The following is a 21,022-nucleotide window of genomic DNA, read 5'->3' on the forward strand; positions in this document are numbered from 1 at the left end:
TAAAGATATTTCATACTTAATATTTTTTCTACTTTTTCACAATGGTTTACATTGAAATCCAGGGTATGTTCAGTACTTTTGAGATGGTCTTGTACCCTTCCCCAGATTTCTGCTTGCCTTAAATGCTCTTTTGTCTTCATCTTGATATGGTCTGTTGGAAATCAACCATGACGTTGACTCTTACAGAGAAATGAAATATTTATTCAGTTGATCCTCCAATTTTCTACATTACCAAATTGGGTAAGGTAATATATTGCACCTGAGGAAAGTTAGCATAGTAATTACAAAGTAATTACCATTTCAACTTCATAATTTTGGTTTTAATTTTTAGCAATTTGTTGACTGGTTCTTGAATTTTTCTTTTGATTTGACATGATGCGCAACGTGTTGTAGATTAGCTCAAAAATCCTGTTTTAATACATTTTAAAATTAGAAAATGAAGCAATTAAACATAAAAATAGATGGGAGGGCTGAATACTTCTTCAAGGCACAATGGTATTGAATGCCGAGCTATAGTCCATAAAGAGCATCCAATGTATATCTCTTTGCTATCAAGATGTTCCAGGGTTGACCAAATAGCCAATGAAATAGCAATTGCTGTGGACCTGTTGTGCCAATGGACAAATTGTAGTGAATCCAAATAATTTCTCAGGCAGGAATTGACATGGCTCATCACCAACATTTTAAATCATTTCATCATGGTAGACGTTAGTGCTACTGGATAATAGTCATTGAGGCAGGTTACCACAATCTTCTTAGGAACATGCACAGTTGAAGTTTGCTTGAAGCTGGTAGGTGCCTCAGTCTGCCGAAGCAAGACGTTAAAGATATTGGTGTACACACCAGCCAGTTGATCAGCACAGGCCTTTACTATTCAGCCAGGTAACCCATCTGGGCCGGATGCTTTCCACAAATTCACCTTCCTTAACGATACTCTCACATTGGCCTCAGAGACTGAAATCAGGGGCTATGGGAGTTTGTGAAGGTTCTTCCATGAAATTTATTTTTATTTTATTTTATTGAGATTCAGCGCAAAATAGGCCCTTTCAGCATTTCGAGCCATGCTGCTCAGCAATCCCCCAATTTAATCCTATCCTTATCAAGGGACAATTTACAAAGATCGATTAACTTACTAACTGGTACATCTTTGGACTGTGGGAGGAAACCAGAGCACTCAGAGGAAGTCCACACGGTTTCAGGGAGAACGTTCAAACTCCTGACAAGTAGCAGCGGAAACAACGATCCAAGCAAGTATAAAAGACATTGAGCTCATCTGGGAGTAAAACCTTGCTGTCACCTATGTTATTTGCTTTCTAGCCCTGCCTCAGCTGCCAAGCATCCTTCAGTGATTCAAGTTTGGTCCAGAATTGCTACTTCACCTGTGAGATGGCTTTCCAGAGATCATATCTAGACCTCATCTATGTTAGTTGTCAGACCAGAATGCCACTGATCTGGCCCTTTGTATAGTGTGGACCTCATGTTCATCCGGGGCTTCTGGTTGGGGAAGGCTCGGACTGATTTTGTGGGAACACACTTGTTTTTATAAAGTCCGTGACTACTGTGATGTATACTTTCAGATCCTCTGATGAGTTCTTGAATGTAGCCCAGTTCAGTGATTGAAAACAATACCACAGCTGCTCCCCTACCTTCCACAACCACCTCTTTGTTGTCCTTATCTTTGGAGCCTTGCTCTTTAGTCTCTGCCTGTATGCAGGTAGGAGAAGGGCAGCCAGGTGATCTGATTTCCTAAAATGCAGCCCGAGCATGGAACAGTAAACATTCTATCGTGGTAGTCCAATAGTTCCATTTAATGTCAGAGAATATATACAGTATACAACTTGATATTCTTGCTCTTTGCAGATATCCTTGAAAACAGAGCAGTAGCCTAAAGAGTGACAGAAAAAACACTAGAAACCCAAAGCCACCTGTACAGCCCTCTTCCAAGCACAAGCAGTAACAAACATCAACACTCCCCCACTCCCTCCCCCATTTACTACAGCAAAAAACATCAGCACCCACCACCCACCAAGCAAGCAATAGCAAAGCCCCCAAGAAAGACCCTGATCTACAATACAACATAAACTAATCGTTCACCCAAAATCTCAACATGCTAGAAGCTCTCTCTCTCTCTGCTTGATAATGAGGCAGAGAGGCATCACGTAGAGAGAGGGGAGACTAATAAAACAACTCACTGGTTGGGATATTAATGTCTGAGTTCTCCGGGTGCAAAGCCTTAGCACCCTGAAGGCACACTTGTCTTATGGGAAATCAAAAAAAGCCCTGGGATTAGGAACCATCGCTGTAAGGTACCCCACTTTGAATGTAGCTATAGGTGCAGGGCACTGATAGAAACACAACCACCCTGATAAAGGAATAAAGGAGACATTAGAGATAGACGTTTTCGCAGAAGAGCTTGCAGAAGCTGCTGTCTAGCACCATCGTAGCTCAGCTAACTCTGTGTTGCATTAATCTAATGGGTTGGGACCTTGGGTGCTGCAGGTTATTTGCTGATGATTACTGAGCAAAGGAAGGACAAAACAAGGTAGAACATACAAGGTAAATGGTAGGGCACTGATGAGTGCAGTAGAACAGAGGGATCTGGGAATACAGATACATAATTCCCTAAAAGTGGCGGCTCAACGCAATTTGCAGCGGCCTCTCCGGAGTTGATATTTGTCATTTGTCAAGCGGGGTGCTGTGCACAATCCTAATCTGATGAAAAATGGATGTGGGAGCACTGAGGAACATCTGGAAATCTCCAGGATGGCCGCCTTCATTGCTGCTGCTGATGTGAGGTCCGGGTCTCTGCTGGAAAGAACAGGGCCCCAGTCCTTGGGGTCACGTTGCTGGTGGCCGGTGGTGGTGGTGGCGTCGTAGTGCGCTCAGCAGAGGATGGTGCTCAGAGAGGCTGTGCCAGAGGGGATGGTCGGAGGCTCGATGGACTCAGAGTCCACTGCAGTCGGGGCACTTTCACTGTGTGCTGCGTCTGCAAGGCTGAGTCAGGCAGCGCCGTGGAAAGTCCATATCGGGGGTATTCCCTTCTGCCACCAGCGTGGGATGGCGAGTCTATCGGGACCCTGTGGACATATGTGGAAACTGTGGCAGTTTCTTACAAACTTACAGTCTTTTAACATCTTTGGACTATTTTTACTGTGCCCATGGTCTGTTTCTTATCAATTATGTTATTGTTTGCACTGTTGTAACTATGTAGTTTTGTGTAGGTCTTGTAGTTTTTGTTTTTGTTCTTGTTTTGTCTGGTGGATTCGGAGCTCCTTTCCGGGGAACGCACTAAGATGGTAGCATGATATTACTACGCAGCAACCTCTCCGGACTCTGGATTTGAGGATTGCCAAACATTATGTGGATTTCCTGGTGTGGTGTTTTGTTGTGTGCTTTTGTGATATCATTCTGGAGGAACGTTGTTTCATTTTTTAACTGCATTGCAGTCGTGGTTTCTAAACGACAATAAGCCGAAATTCAATTCAATTCACAGGTAGTTAGGGTCATAAAGAGAGTTTTTGGTACATTGGCCTTCATAAATCAAAATATTGAGTATAAGAGTTGGAATGTTATGGTGAGTTTGTATAAGGCATCTGTGAGACTGAATTTGGAGTATTGTGTGCAGTTTTGGTCACCTAATTACAGGAAGGATATTAATAAGTTTGAAAGAATGCAGAGAAGATTTACAAGGATGTTTCTGGGACTTGAGAAACTGAGTTACAGAGAAAGGTTGAATAGGTTAGGACCTTATTCCCTGTAGTGTAGAAGAATGAAGGGAGATTTGATAGATATATATAAAATTATGATGGGTATAGATAGAGTGAATGCAAGTGGGCTTTTTCCACTGAGGCTAGGGGAGAAAAAAACCCAAGGACATAGGTTAAGGGTGAAGGGGGGAAAATTTAAAGGAAACATTAAGGGGGGCTTCTTCACACAGAGAGTGGTGGGAGTGTGGAATGAGCTGCAAGATGAAGTGGTAAATGCGGACTCACTTATAACATTTAAGAAAAACTTGGACAGGTACATGGATGAGAGGGGTATGGAGGGATATGGGCCAGGTGTAAGTCAGTGAGACGAGGCAGAAAAATGGTTCAGCACTGCCAAGAAGGGCCAAAGTGCCTGTTTCTGTGCTGTAATGTTCTATGGTTCCCTCAAAGAAGTCTGATTCAAGTGTCTGACTATTCATTGGGGTGGACTGTTTCTTGTTTGGTGAATCCAGCATTCAATATCTCAAGTGCTTGAGTAACATCAGCTTTTGATGGTATATAAACTGTGGTCAATTGGAGGAGAACTCTCTTTGTAAATAAAATGGTCAGAACTCAATCATCAGATGAACTAGATTAGTGGAACAAGAATGCAATAAAACCTTCACATCCAAGCACCTCAAGAAGCTTATAATGAAGCACAGACCCAAATCAGCAGTTCCGTCCATAATATGTAGCCGTTGGGTCTTACACCATCTTACTGAACATCTGGCATGTTCAGTGTGAACATGAAATACAAAACACAGCCTCTTATATATTGGTGATATCCCAGACTGACCTCTTGTGAGACCCAACATAGATTGGGAGACTGCTTCTCCAAGCATCTACGCTCTGCCCTCCAAAACAAGTGGGATCTCCCAGTGGCCACCCATTTTAATTCCACTTCCCTTTCCTATTCCGATATGTCCATCCGTGGTCTCCTCCACTGTTGGGATAAGGCCACACTTAGGTTGGAGGAACAACATCTTATATTCTGTTTGTGTAGCCTCTAACCTGATGGCATGAACATTGACTTCTTAAATTTCCAATAATGCCTTTTCCACCACCACCCCACCATTCACCATTTCCTATCCCCTTTCCTTCTCTCATGTTATCTCCTTACTGGCCTATCTCCTCCCTCTGGTGCTCCTTCCCTCCCCCTGCCCACCTTATTCTTTCTTCCATAGCTTTCTGTATCTTTCACCAATCAACTTCCTAGCTCTTTGCTTCATCCCTCCCCCTCCAAGTTTCACCTAACACATGGTGTTTCTTTCTCCCCTCTGCCTACCTTTCAAATCTACTCCTCAGCTTTTTTCTCCAGTCCTGCCAAAGGGTTTTGGCCCGAAACACCCACTGCACTTTTTTCCATAGATGCTGCCTGGCCTGCTGAGTTCCTCCAGCACTTTGTGTGTGTTGCTCAGATTTCCAGCATCTGCAGATTTTCTCTTGTTTGTGAAAACAGCAATTCCTCATTTCTCTCCAACACAGAAATCTTGCCTTTAGGTTTTCAATCTTGTTCTCCAGCAACTGTACATTTGCTTACAAGATGTTGTGTAAAGGGAGTTTCATTCCTCTGCGTCTCAGCCTGGCCCGGAGTCCTCCCCTCCTTCCTCTCTTCTGGCCATGGTGATGTACCTGCATGCTTGAGTGTTAAGTTCACAGATTCTTTCAGAAGATCGTGGAAGTGCTAGTTTATTAAGACTGTTCAAAAGTATGTTGCTTAAAGGGAAATTACAGGCTGTAGATTTCAGTGAGAGCAATTCATAAAGGCATACCTAGAAGTTTTGTAAGCAGCCTGTTCGCTAGGTTCACCGGTACCATCTTGGTCAAGGTACAAGTCCAGACTCACAGCCACATGGTTGATTTGAAGTCTCCACTGAGGGAATGGGCAAAAATAGTTGGGCTTCATAACCTATCAAATGGAGATTAAAGTAATTATAGCAGAGAAGCTTCTTGCTGGCAGAGAGGCTTTGCTCTCAGAAAAAGTAATATTAAAGAGATGAACATAAAACAAAGTGATGCTTGCATCACAGAATATGGTTTGGAAATAAGCAACTGAAACAATTCTGTAGAAAAGACAGAAGATACATATAATACACCAATGTAGAAAACATAGAAAATTAGTATAAGCTGATCAGTTCTTCATTCATATAAAATAAATCACAAATTAGAACTGACAGAAATTCAACTCAAACATATTAAACATTGTGCTGAAATTGATCCTTTTTATCAAATTGATAATTTGATCCTTTGGCACAATCTTATTGCACTGGTTCCATCAGTGTTGAGCATATAGAAGCCTATTACTTCAACAAAAATTTAAGATAGCTTATAAATGGCATATAATTGGGTGAACCAAATCTAGAAAATTATTTTGGTTTGTTAATGAAAGGTCACATTAATGATTTAATTTTCCGGAGATGCAAAGAAATGCTTTAACACCTAGTTTTTACAGTGTTTTGTGAAGTAAGCACAATCGAGAACTGCACCAACTCCTTCAGACAAGGAGTTCATTGGAGCAACAACTGAAACAGGTCACATGAAGCTAAACTAATTATTGTTACTCCAACCAAGTAGAGGAAAATCAGTTCAGGGAATCTTCCTTGAAGGACAAAAGAAAGGATATGTTCTACGAGCAGATGGGCAATTGCAAAGTACTGGAGGCTCAAAGTCTAGCAGCATGGTTGAGTAGTCTGCTGTTGTATCTGAGAAAGCCATCACTTCAACATACACTATTATCTCTTTTGTGATGTGTCAACACTGCAGAAAGTTGACAATAAGACTGAGAAAGCAAATGGGTCATAATGCATATTGAGGAGAAGGGATCAATGGTTGTTACTGAAGTCAATGTGTCAGCATAGAATTCTGTCTCTGCTGTAGTGTCCAGGATTTCCATTTCACCAAGCCTTCCAAACAACCTAAATTATTTTTTGAGTCAGTCTATTATTTTGTGTTTTGCTAAGTGATTTACAAAAATTAGTTAGCCACATGTTAACTGATCAGAGCAGTCGCAGATGAATGGTTGTCTGTGTTACAGACCATCATAGCAAACAACATATCCTGAGGAACCTTCATTGGGATCCTCAGTACTCTAATGAAGACACAAACTATGTCTGGGGAGTCTCGAGTTTTAGCTTAAACATCCCCTTGGACATTTGAAAACAAGTGGGAAGTTTTCACACAGATAATATAAGCACCAATGCATAGTAAGAGGCCGCTTCCCATCACATCTGCACTAATTCTTTACGGGATAAATCTAAAAGTACAAATTACCTGCCTCAAGTCCTTGAGAAAGGAATTCACATAGTGGATAACTGGCAAAACAATTCTGCCCTCAGGTAGCGGATGAACATGCTGACAGAAAACTCAGCAACAGTGCTAACTGATAAATCAGCAACATTGTGCAACAATGCCGACACCAACACTATATTCATCCTTAATCAAGTAACATCTGTTGATCTTAATACTGGGTTCTTTCCAATTATAATCACAAATAATGATAATTGAAAGAGCTGAAAATTCTTTGTCAAATGGATCTTGTTTTGAGATTTCAGAATCAGAATCATAATCAGATTTATTATCGCTGTCTTTTATGATGTGAAATGTGCTATTTTATGGCAGTGCAAAGACAAACACTATAACTAAATGGTGCAATAAAAAAATGGAATAATAAGGTGTGTGCTGTCTTTACGACAGTTATTTAGTTTATAATATTTTCGCTTAGTAATTCATTCAATAGTATTTTCTAGTTAGAATTAGAAGTGTTTAAAGTGTATTCATTGCATGTAAAATATATCGGCATGCGATGACGTCACATCCGGTTTCGTCGCGTCTTGTGGGAAAACACCGGTTTGAAATTAGCGCGAGGGTGGGGGCTTTCCACGAGGCTCACCTGAGCACAAGCAGTTTTGCAGGCATGAGAAATCACAGTGAGAGCAACGCTGTAAGTTAATAGATAATCGATATATTGAACTAAGATGTTAATAGTGATCCTGTTAGAGGTAACGTCGGTAGATAATGTTTATGCTTTCGTTAGTTAAAGAGTCGCGGATAGTTTGCATGGAAGTGTATTTAAAGTAGTCAATGGAGCAGGTAAACTCTCCCTGTATACTGCACCTTAGTGTAATGTAGTTATAGTCACCTTTGCAAGTATTTACACTTGAAATGTGATATTAAGGAAGGAACAAATACTGTATCAATCTTGTATTGTTTTATCAACAGTTTTCACCATATGTTAATGTGAAGAGTGAACAGTAAATGGTTAATCTTACTGCGATCTGGTTTGCATTAACTGTGGTTTATCCGGACGTTAAATTCGGCGTTTCGTTACACCCGAAGGAGAACGTGACAGTGAAAAAGCGGCATTATCAGGTGTTTCAAGTGCTGCAATGTCAGCTCAATCCAGCATCAAGTCGACGCCGCCCAGCGACAAGGGCAGTAAACCGACATCAAGTAAGCCCACCCGGGCGTTATCAGGTGTTCCAAGTGCTGCAATGTCAGCTCGATCCGGGATCAAGTCGATGGCGCCCAGCGACAAGGGCAGTAGAACGACATCAAGTAAGTCCACACAGGCAAGAGCCAAGGCAGAAGCCGCCAAGGTGCGACTGCATTACGCCAAACAAGAGGCAGTTTTGAAAATGAAACTGGCCACCAAAGAAGCCGAAAAGGCTGCCAGACAAAGAGAAGAGGCCGCCAGAGAAGCCGAAACCCAGTTGGAAATGGCAAAAATATCGACAGAGTTGCATGTGCTGCAGCTAGAAGGAGAAGGAGAAGCTGCCAGGGTGGAAGCAGAGTACATAGAAGAAGCTGAAGGGTCGCGTGATCTGACCGAAACAAGTTCTGCTTTGGAAAGGACCAGACTGGAACGCACGAGCGACTATGTACAATATCAAGCAGACAGGCAGGCTCGTCTCCCCTCTCCATACCTATTCGATAACTTCCCCAGCTACGAGGAAGAGAATTTACCCTCGCGGCCCCGCGATGAAGTCAAGAATGAAAGAGCTGACAACCGATATACTTTGACACCAAAGTTACAAAGTTCGATGCGAAGAGACGCGGAGGTTGGATCCAGGATGGCAAATTCCATGAGAAACGTGCGTTCTCAGTCATATGGGCGCCAAAGTACTTCTCCAGCCCGCATGCCGCTTGCAGCCGATCCCACGCTGCAGTATTTAGCACGACGGGATCTCGTCACTTCGGGACTGTACCAGTTTGACGATAAACCCGAAAATTACCGTGCTTGGCTCTCCACATTCACCAACGTGATTGACGGGGTCCAGCTCAGTGCAACCCAAAGGTTGGACCTTATGGCGAAATGGCTGGGGAAAGAATCACGCGACCAGGTGAGACGCATGCGTTCAGTGTACATCAACAAACCTGAGCTAGCCTTAAGCGAAGCGTGGGAGAGACTTTGGGAGAGATATGGGTCCCCCGACATTATTGAAGGGGCGCTATATCGACGTCTGGAAAACTTTCCTAAGGTGTCAGCCAAAGATCACTTTAAGTTAAGAGAATTCGGAGATTTACTCATGGAGATCCAAGGCGCCAAAGAAGATGGCTATTCAGCTGGTCTAGTATTCCTAGATACTCCATCCGGGATTAGACCAATTGTGGACAAACTTCCATTTGGGCTGCAGGACAAGTGGCTGACTGTTGCCTCAGAGTACAAGGAAGACCACGATGGTCGATTTCCTCCCTTTGAGCTCCTCACTAGGTTTGTGTGCAAGGAGGCGAAGAGGCGAAACGACCCTAGCCTTGTAGGTCCAGGAAGCAGTTCGATTTACACCAAGCCAGGCAGATCCGTTTCGAATGTTTTCAACATTGATAAACCCGTGTCAGTGCTCAAGACCGAAGCCCTTACGACTAACAACGACCCTGGCAAGTATTGTCCATTGCATAACAAACCTCACCCCCTGAAAGCATGCAGAATGTTTAGGGAAAAACCCCTTGAAGAGAGGACGGCTCTTCTCAAGGAGAAAAGAATATGTTTTAGATGCTGTTCCTCAACCTCTCACCTCGCCAGAGAGTGTACGATCGCCGTGAAGTGTCCGGAATGTGGCAGCCCAGATCACGTCGAGGCCATGCATCCCGACCTGTCACCACAAACCGAGAGCGCTCCTTCACCCCCACAACAGGACGGCGGGGAGGGAGAGGCTCACTCTAGGTCAATAGCTGTCAGCACGAACTGTACAGAAGTTTGCGGTCAAGCTCAGTCAAGTCGTTCTTGTTCCAAGATCTGCCTCACTAAGGTGTACCCTAAAGGAGCCAAAGACAAGGCCATCAAAGCCTATGTGATTCTGGACGATCAGAGCAATCGTTCACTAGTCAGTCCAGAGTTCTTTAAATTGTTCAACATTGAGAGTGAGCGGTTCCCATACTACCTCAAAACTTGCTCAGGCAACATGGAAACCCAAGGAAGGAAGGCAGAAGGCATCCAGATCGAGTCCCTGGATGGCAAAGTCGTCATCTGTCTCCCTCCGCTCTTAGAGTGCAATGAAATCATGAATAACCGCGCTGGGATCCCGACACCAAGTGCGGTGCTACACCAGCCGCATCTCCACCACATCGCCAAACACATCCCAGAACTGGATCCGAAAGCGGAAATACTCCTGCTATTAGGAAGAGATGTTATCCAGGTACACAAGGTTAGGCAGCAGATCAATGGACCACTCAACGCCCCCTTCGCGCAACGTCTGGATCTGGGCTGGGTGGTGATAGGAGAGGTGTGTCTCGGTGACGTACACAAACCGATGGTTAACACACTCAAGACCAATGTGCTAGAGAGTGGCCGCCATTCAATCTTTCAACCCTGCCCGAGTGTCCCGTGCATCAAGGAAGCACAACAAGGCGTTAACAAGCACGAGGCAAGCGACGAGTCGCTGGGCCAGTCAGTCTTCGCTCTAACGAAGTATGACAACAAACTTGCACAATCAGCTCAAGATACCATTTCTTTAAAACCCAAAGACACTAAGGTCTTCAGAGATGAAGCAAATAATGGGGTTGCCCCATCGCCTTTCAGAGAACCACGCCAGCGCTCACCAGATAACAAAGAGCAGGCAGTCAAACGGTTCACGTCCTTACGGAAAACCTGGAAAAGGAAACCTGAGATACAGCAACGCACCCGATTGGCCCACGAGGTACTGTGCACCCTAATGGCACAGGTCACAGCCATTATAAACGCACAATCATTCCTACCTGTGTCTTCTGACCCAGAAAACCCCTTTATACTTTCGCCATCAACGCTCCTTACGCAGAAGGCAGGAGCACCTCCTCCACCAGGAGACTTCTCAGACAAGGATTTGTACACAAAGCAATGGAGACAAGTCCAGGCTCTGGCAAATCAGTTCTGGTCCCGCTGGAGACAAAAATATCTACCTTTGTTGCAACAGAGACAAAAGTGGACAGAACCCCGAAGGAATCTTCAAGTTGGAGACTTAGTCCTGCTCAGGGACAAGCAAGTCGCTCGCAACAGCTGGCCAACGGCCAGAATCACTGTTACATTCCCTAGCGGGGATGGACATGTCAGGAAGATCGAATTGAAGACTACCGACCAAGGCGATGTGAAAATTTACCAAGGGCCAGTTACAGAAGTTATTCTACTTCTACCCAATGACTGATTAAGAGACTAAGTTTTGTACTCTGCTCATTGTGACCTTACGAAGGTCAAGCGGGGAGTGTGCTGTCTTTACGACAGTTATTTAGTTTATAATATTTTCGCTTAGTAATTCATTCAATAGTATTTTCTAGTTAGAATTAGAAGTGTTTAAAGTGTATTCATTGCATGTAAAATATATCGGCATGCGATGACGTCACATCCGGTTTCGCCGCGTCTTGTGGGAAAACACCGGTTTGAAATTAGCGCGAGGGTGGGGGCTTTCCACGAGGCTCACCTGAGCACAAGCAGTTTTGCAGGCATGAGAAATCACAGTGAGAGCAACGCTGTAAGTTAATAGATAATCGATATATTGAACTAAGATGTTAATAGTGATCCTGTTAGAGGTAACGTCGGTAGATAATGTTTATGCTTTCGTTAGTTAAAGAGTCGCGGATAGTTTGCATGGAAGTGTATTTAAAGTAGTCAATGGAGCAGGTAAACTCTCCCTGTATACTGCACCTTAGTGTAATGTAGTTATAGTCACCTTTGCAAGTATTTACACTTGAAATGTGATATTAAGGAAGGAACAAATACTGTATCAATCTTGTATTGTTTTATCAACAGTTTTCACCATATGTTAATGTGAAGAGTGAACAGTAAATGGTTAATCTTACTGCGATCTGGTTTGCATTAACTGTGGTTTATCCGGACGTTAAATTCGGCGTTTCGTTACACCCGAAGGAGAACGTGACAAGGTGGTTTTCATGGACTGTTCAGAAATCTGTTGACAGAAGGGAAGAAGTTGCTTCTAAACTGTTGTAAACATAGAAACATGGGAAATAGGTGCAGGAGTAGGCCATTCAGCCCTTTGAGCCTGCACCGCCATTCAGTATGATCATGGCTAATCATCCAACTCAGAACCCTGTACCTGCTTTCTCTCCAAACCTCCTCATCCCTTTAGACACAAGGGCCATATCTAACTCCCTTTTAAATATGGCCAATGAACTGGCCTCAACTGTTTCCTGTGGCAGAGAATTCCACAGGTTCACCACTCTGTGTTAAGAAGTTTTTCCTCATCTTGGTCCTAAAAGGGTTCCTCTTTATCCTTAAACTGTGACCCCTTGTTCTGGAAATCCCCAACATCGGCAACAATCTTCCTGCATCTAGCCTGTCCAATCCCTTTAGAATTTTATACTTTTCAATACGATCCCCCCTCAATCTAAATTCTAGTGAGTATAAGCCTAGACGATCCAGTCTTTCTTCATATGAAAGTCCTGCCATCCCAGGAATCAATCTGGTGAACCTTCTCTGTACTCCCTCTATGGCAAGAATGTCTTTCCTCAGATTAGGTGACCAAAACTGCACATAATATTCTAGGTGCGGTCTCACCAAGGCCTTGTACAACTGCAGTAGAACCTCCCTGCTCCTGTATTCAAAACCTTTTGGTATGAATGCCAGCATACCATTTGCCTTTTTCACCACCTGCTGTACCTGCATGCCCACCTTCAATGACTGGTGTACAATGACACCCAGGTCTCGTTGCATCTCCCCTTTTCCTAATCAGCCATCGTTCAGATAATAATCTGTTTTCCTGTTCTTGCAACCAAAGTGGATAACCTCACAATGATCCTCATTAAATTGCATCTGCCATGAATTTGCCCACTCACCCAACCTATCCAAGTCACTCTGCATCCTCTTAGCATCCTCCTCACAGCGAACACCGCCGCCCAGCTTCGTGTCATCTGCAAACTTGGAGTTGCTGCATTTAATTCCCTCATCTAAATCATTCATATATATTGTAAACAACTGGGGTCCCAGCACTGAGCCTTGTGGTATCCCACTAGTCACTGCCTGCCATTCTGAAAAGGTCCCATTTACTCCCACTCCTTGCTTCCTGTCTGCCAACCAATTCTCCATCCACATCAATACCATACCCCCAATACCGTGTGTTTTAAGTTTGCACACTAATCTCCTGTGTGGGACCTTGTCAAAAGCCTTTTGAAAATCTAAATATACCACATCCACTGGCTCTCCCCTATCCACTCTACTAGTTACATCTGCAAAAAATTCTATAAGATTCATCAGACATGATTTTCCTTTCACAAATCCATGCTGACATTGTCCGATGATTTCACCTCTTTCCAAATGTGCTGTTATCACATATTTGATAACCGACTCTAGCATTTTCCCCACCATCGACGCCAGACTAACTGGTCTATAATTCCCTGGTTTCTCTCTCCCTCCTTTTTTAAAAAGTGGGGTTACATTAGCCACCCTCCAACCGTCAGGAACTAATCCAGAATCTAAGGAGTTTTGAAAAATTATCACTAATGCATCCACTATTTCTTGGGCTACATCCTTAAGCACTCTGGGATGCAGACCATCTGGCCCTGGGGATTTATCTGCCTTTAATCCCTTCAGTTTACCTAACCAGTTCCCTACTAACATGTATTTCCCTCAGTTCCTCCTTCTCACTAGATCCTCGGTCCCTTACTATTTCCAAAAGATTATTTATGTCCTCCTTAGTGAAGACAGAACCAAAGTAGTTATTCAATTGGTCTACCATGTCTTTGTTCCCTATGATCAATTCACCTGTTTCTGACTGTAAAGGACCTACATTTGACTTGACCAATCTTTTTCTTTTCACGTATCTATAAAAGCTTTTACAGTCAGTTTTTATGTTCCTTGCCAGCTGTCTCTCATAATCTTTTTTCCCTTTCCTAATTAAGCCCTTTGTCCTCCTCTACTGGTCTCTGAATTTCTCCCAGTCCTCAGGTGTGCCGCTTTTTTTTTGCTAATTTATATGTTTCTTCTTTGGACTTGATACTATCCCTAATTTCCTTTGTCAGCCACGGGTGCACTACCTTCCCTGGTTTATTCTTTTGCCAAACTGGGATGAACAATTGTTGAAGTTCATCCATGCGATCTTTAAATGCTTGCCATTGCATATCCACCAACAATCCTTTAAGTATAATTTGCCAGCCTATCTTAGCTAATTCATGTCTCATACCTTCAAAGTTACCCTTCTTTAACTTCAGAAGCTTTGTTTCTAAATTAGCTATGTCACTCTCCATCTTAATGAAGAATTCCATCATATTATGGTCACTCTTACCCAAGGGGCCTTGCACGACAAGATTGCTAACTAACCCTTCCTCATTGCTCAATACCCAATCTGGAATGGCCTGCTCTCTAGTTGGTCTCTCGACATGTTGGTTCTGAAAACCATCCCGCATACATTCCAAGAAATCCTCTTCCTCAGCACCCTTACCAATTTGGTTCACCCAATCTATATGTAGATTGAAGTCACCCATTACAACTACTGTTCCTTTATTGCACACATTTCTAATTTCCTGTTTAATGCCATTCCCAACCTCACTACTACTGTTAGGTGGCCTGTACACAATTCCCACCAGCGTTTTCTGCCCCTTAGTGTTATGCAGCTCAACCCATATTGATCCCACATCCTCCAGGCTAATGTCCTTCCTTTCTATTGCGTTAATCTCCTCTCTAACCAGCAATGCTACCCCACCTCCTTTTCATTCTTGTCTATCCCTCCTGAATATTGAATATCCCTGGATGTTGAGCTCCCATCCTTGGTCACCATGGAGCCATGTCTCTGTGATCCCAACTATATCATATTCATTAATAACTATCTGCACATTTAATTCATCCACCTTGTTACGAACGCTCCTCGCATTGACACACAAAGCCTTGTTTTTACAACACTCTTAGCACTTATACAATTATGTTGAAAAGTGGCTCTTTTTGCTTTTTGCACTGGATTTGCCTGCCTGCCACTTTTACTTTTCACCTTACTACTTTTTGCTTCTATCCTCATTTCACACCCCTCTGTCTCTCTGCACTTGTTCCCATCCCCCTGTCACATTAGTTTAAAGCCTCCTGAACAGCAGTAGCAAACGCTTTCCCTAGGACATTGGTTCCAGTCCAGCCCAGGTGCAGACCTTCCTGTATATACTGGTCCCACCTCCCCCAGAACTGGTTCCAATGCCCCAGAAATTTGAATCCCTCCCCCTTGCACCATTTTTCAAGCCACGTATTCATCTGAAATATCCTCCTATTTCTTCTCTGACTAGCATGTGGCACTGGTAGTGATCCAGAAATTACTACCTTTGTGGTCCTACTTTTTAGTTTATCTCCTAACTCCCTAAATTCACCTTGTAGGACCTCATCCCATTTTTATCTATATCGTTGGTACTTATGTGCACCATGACCACTGGCTGTTCACTCTCCCATTCCAGAATGTCCTGCAGCCGCTCAGAGACATCCTTGACCCTTGCACCAGGCAGGCAACATACCAGCCTGGAGTCTCTTTTGCGGCCGCAGAAATGCCTATCTATTCCCTTTACAATCAAATCCCCTATCACTATAGCTCTCCCACTCCTTTTCCTTCCCTCCTGTGCCGCAGAGCCACCCATGGTACAATGATCTCGGCTGCTGTTGCCTTCCCCAATGAGACATCTCCCCCAACAGTATCCAAAACAGTATATCTGTTTAAGAGGGAGGTGACCTCAGGAGACTCCTGCACTACCTGCCTACTGCTATGCTGTCTAGTGGCCACCCCTTCCCTTTCTGCCTGTGTAGCCTTTACCTGCAGTGTGGCCATCTCACTGAACATGCTATTCATGACTTTCTCAGCATCGCGGATGCTCCAGTATGAATCCAATCGCAGCTCCAGACGCTCAATGTGGTCTGCCAGAAGCTGCAGTTGGACACACTTCCTGCACACATAGTCGTCAGGGACACTGGAAGTTCCCTGATTTCCCACATGCTGCAGGATGAACAAACCATGGGGCCGATCTCAGCTGCCATGACCTACCCTATACTTGCCTCAACTTTTGAAACTTTCTCCTTTGAAAGGAACTTACCCGGCCTTACCTCACTTGGAGTGAAACTCGTCCTCCGCCTCTTCTCATCAAAGCCTCAAATCTCCACTCCTTCACTGGCCCACTCACTCACTGGCCGCTTTCCACAGGCCGCTCCACTTGAGGATGTGGATCTTCAGGCTCCTGTACCTCCTCCCTGATGGTATTAACAACAACAGGGCATATCCTCAATGGTAAAAGTCTTTCATGATTGGTGCTGCCTTCTTGAGGTGCCTCCTCTTGAAAAGGACCTCGATAGTGGAGAGAATTTTACCTCCGATGAATCCAGCTGAGTCTACAGCTCTCTGCAGCCTCTCATGATTCTGTGTATGGGAACTGCCATACCAACCTGTAATGAAACCAGTCAAAATGCTCTCCACCGTACATCTATAGAAATTTTCAAGTCTTTGGTGACATAAGATTGTGGTGAACTATGTGCCTGTCGGGACACGCCCCTGCTGACTGCTCCTGGTGCTCCTCCCACAGGCCCTGTATAAAGGAGGTCTGAGGCCTGACGCTCGGCCTCAGTCTCCAGGACATTGTATGATAGACACTCACTCCTGGTTCCTTCTTCCAGTCAATAAAAGCCGATATCTCGCCTTACGTCTCAGTGTGAGTTATTGATGGTGCATCAAAGATATAGGAGCAGAAATAGGCCATTTGGCCCATTGAGTCTTCTCCAACTTACAGAATCTCCTCAAACACCAAGCACATATAGCCATTGGCATACATTCTTCATGATTGCATCAATGTAATGGGCCCAGGACAAATGCTCGGAGTTATTGTCACCAGGAACTTAAAGCTACTGACACTTGCTACCACTGACCCTTCAGTGAGGAATGGTGTATATTCTTTTGATTTACCTTTCCGGAGGTCCACTAACAATTCCTCGGTCTTGTTGACATCGAGTGCGATGTTTTTGTTGTGACACCACTCAACAGATTACTCTCACTCTGGTATACCTTCTTGTTGGCATCTGAGATTTTACCATCAAACAGTGGTGTCCTTCAAAAAGACCTCCAAGTTAAAAGTTGTTCAAAGAAACAATAAGAAGACAGTTGCATGGTTCCCTGTTAGCTCAGAGCTAGTAGCATTGTTAGTAGACTAAATTTTCTTGCCTTGCCTTGGTTTATTCAATGGGAAGAAAGTGAGGAATAAACTATTGAGTAACAGACCTTCTATTTGTTCACTCCTTTATCCACAAATACATCCAAAAGCGCAGTTCATTACATTGTTTACTGTAATAAGATTCTTGAACAGACCTCTTCTATGATAAAGATGAACTCTCAATCTCTCAGCTGATGCATCTTATTTGTCCACCTGCATTGAACATTGTTTATAACGGTAACTGTAATATTCTGTTATTATCTTCCTTTTTTCACCAGCTAGATGTACATATGTTTTGGAATGATCAATGTTACTGGCTTGCAAAGTCAAGTTTTTTTATGGTACCTTGATGCATGTGAAAATAATAAACCAATTGCTACTTTCTCTGGAATCAGAAATGATAAGAATATGTTATCGCACATTGCAATTCTCACATCAGACACTGCTCTGAATTTCACACTACTAAAACAGTTCAAATTTAAAAAGACACAATTCCTTCAAATCCTACTTATGTTCCATTTGTTAATGTTGTGCAAAGTGCCAGCACAATATATGCCATTGCTGGTAATATTCTCCTCTGTGCCATGGAAGCAAATAAACAACCTCTTTTAATATTGATGTATAAATAATAATGGATCAAATGAATTTCAGTTAAAACTATGCATTTTTTTGGTTTTTATTAACATCATTTATAGAATAAAAAGTAAATCTAGAATATATAAAGATTAAGACTGATTTTGAAACTAAGGCATGGAGTAACTCTGCAGATGCTGGAAATCCAAAGCAACTCACACAAAATGCTGGAGGAACTCAGCAGTTCAGACAGCACGTATGAAAATGAATAAACAGTCGACATTTCAGACTGAGACCCCTTTCAAACTTGTTAATACCACCAGTTCAGCCCGTGAGAGATAATGATGCTGCTCTAAGGCTCACTTCTGCATCTTCCTTGTATTTATTCATGTTTTAGGGTAAGAGCATCGTTGATGAAGCTGGTGTATGGTGTTACCCACAATCCCTTACAGAAGGCGATGGTGGAGCCACCTTCTGAAAGTGCTACAGTTGTGCTGGTGGAAGTATTCCCACAAAGCTGTTGAGTAGGGTGTCCCAAGATTTAGACCCAGTGACAAGAAAGGTGTGGGGATTTAGGAAATATGGTACCTTTAGAAAAATCTAAATCAATGGTTATCCTGTTATCACTGTCCTTCTTGGTGGTGGAGATCATGAGTTTGAGAGGTGCATATGAGGTATTCAGTCTTACTGGGGTGTCAATTAAGTAGGATGCACTGTTCCAGATGGTGTTGAGCTTCTTGGATTTTGGTGGTTCCTCGATCATCCAGGCAAATAGGGAATAATTCATCATTCCAGTGTTTTGTACGTGGTGGAACAGCCTTTGGGTATCATGAGATCAGGCTCTGGCCACAGGATACCCTGACTCTGACAGTCTATAGTGGCTGTTTTCAGATCAATAGTAACCCCAAAATCTTGAGCTGGGGACTTGGTGTAGGTAATGCTCCTGAGTGTCGTGGACAGGCAATTAGATTCTCTAATTAAGAAGGCAAACCAATGGCAATACTTCTTTAGGATTTTGAAGAGATTTGGTTTGTTACCTAAAACACTGAAAACCTTCTATTTATGTACCATGGAGAGTATTCTGACGGGATGCATCACTCTCTGGTATGGAGAGCTACTGCACAGGACCAAAAAAAGCTACAAAAAGTTGTAAAATCAGTCAGCTCCATTTTCAGTAGGTACTACCCTCTAGTTTATGTACATTATTAAGGACCTCTTTCACCCAGGGCATGCCCTCTTCACATTGTTATCATTAGGAAGGAAGCACAGAAGCTTGTAGGTACACACTCAGCGATTCAGGAACAGCATCTTCCCTCCTGCCATATGATTCCCAACTGGACATTGAACCCATGAACACTACCTCAATTTTTTAATATGCAGACAGCCCTCCTTCTCCGCGGGGGATTGATTCCGGGACCCCCCATGGATACCAAAATTCATGGATGCTCAAGTCCCTTATTAAACATGTATCAGTGCTGTGGTCTTTAGGACCCAGCTGAAGCCCGGACTTTATTTAACATATCTCGGTGTGATGGACATTAGGACCTGGTGGTGCAGCTCTGAATCCGTTCACGAAAGTAATCACAATTGCAATTGAAAATAAGGTGGAAGTAATAACGTGATTGGAAAGAGATGAAACGCAATCGGTCATTGGAAAAGCATTCGGCTACAGTCGGTCAACGATCGGAACAATTTTAATGGAGAACGTGAAAGGCCCTGCCCCGAAGAAAGCTACAATTATTACTAAGCAATGCAGTGGTTAAATTATTGAAATACATATGTTTCTTAAGTGTTTTATATGCATAGAAAGGTAAAATATATACTATATACTAAGAAAAACGTTTGACTAACTGACGCTAAATAATACCGGATGTACCTGTTCCGACTTCAAACCCGACTTAAAGACAGACTCAGGAATGGAACTCATTCATAACCCGGGGACTGTCTGTACTTTTAATTCATTTCTAGATTACTTACAATACCTAATACAATGTAAATGCTATGTAAATAGTTGTTATACTGTATTGTTTAGGGAATAATGACAAGAAAAAATAGTCTGTACATGCTCAAACAACGAGTGCTGGAGAGAGAACTTCCGAGTTTTCCCTATCCGCGATTGGTTGAATCCACGCATGCAGTATCCATGGATAAGGAGGGCCGACTGTATATACTTATTACTGATTGAGCGATTTAGTTTCTTTCTTTCTACAAACGTATATTATTATGTAATGCATTGAACTGCTGCTGCTCAGTTAACAAATTTCAAGACACATGCCAGTGATAATAAACCTGATTCTGACTCTAATTCTTGTTGGAAATTGTGGGATTGAGTTCAGGAGCCAAAAGGTAATGTTGCAGCTCTATAGGACCCTGGTCAGACCCCACTTGGAGTACTGTGCTCAGTTCTGGTCGCCTCACCACACAAAGAATGTGGAAACTATAGAAAGGGTGCAGAGGAGATTTATAAGAATGTTGCCTGGATTGGGGACCTTGTCTTATGAGAATAGGTTGTGTGAACTCAGCCTTTTCTCCTTGGAGTGACAGAGAATGAGAGGTGATGTAATAGAGGTATATAAGATGATGAGAGGCATTGATCGTGTGGATAGTCAGAGGCTTTTTCCCAGGGCTGAAATGGCTAATACAAGAGGGCACCGTTTTAGGGTGTTGGAAGAAGGTACAAAAGAGATGTCAGGGGTAATTTTTTTTTTACACACAGAGTGATTGCGTGGAATGGGCTGCCGGCAACTGTGGTGGAAGTGGATACAATAGGTTCTTTTAAGAGACTCCTGGACCAGTACATGCAGCTCAGAAAAATAGTGGGCTCTGGGTAACCCTAGGTTATTTCTAAAGTAAGTACATGTTTGGTACAACATCTTGGGCCAAAGGGCCTGTATTGTGTGGTAGGTTTTCTATGTTTCTATGTTATTCCTTGACACTATTTTTAGTATTGAATGTAACTTGGCACTTATAAGTATGTATGAATTAAGGCTTATTGCACATAGACATGGGGTTCTTCAAACATTGAGGAATCACAGGAATCACAACTGGAATTCATAGTTTCATCATCATATGTATCCACTCTTCTGACCTTAAGATGCTAGGAAATTCACTGATAAAGCAGC

This window comes from Hypanus sabinus, chromosome 10 (genome assembly GCF_030144855.1).
Source record: "Hypanus sabinus isolate sHypSab1 chromosome 10, sHypSab1.hap1, whole genome shotgun sequence".
NCBI lineage: Eukaryota > Metazoa > Chordata > Chondrichthyes > Myliobatiformes > Dasyatidae > Hypanus > Hypanus sabinus.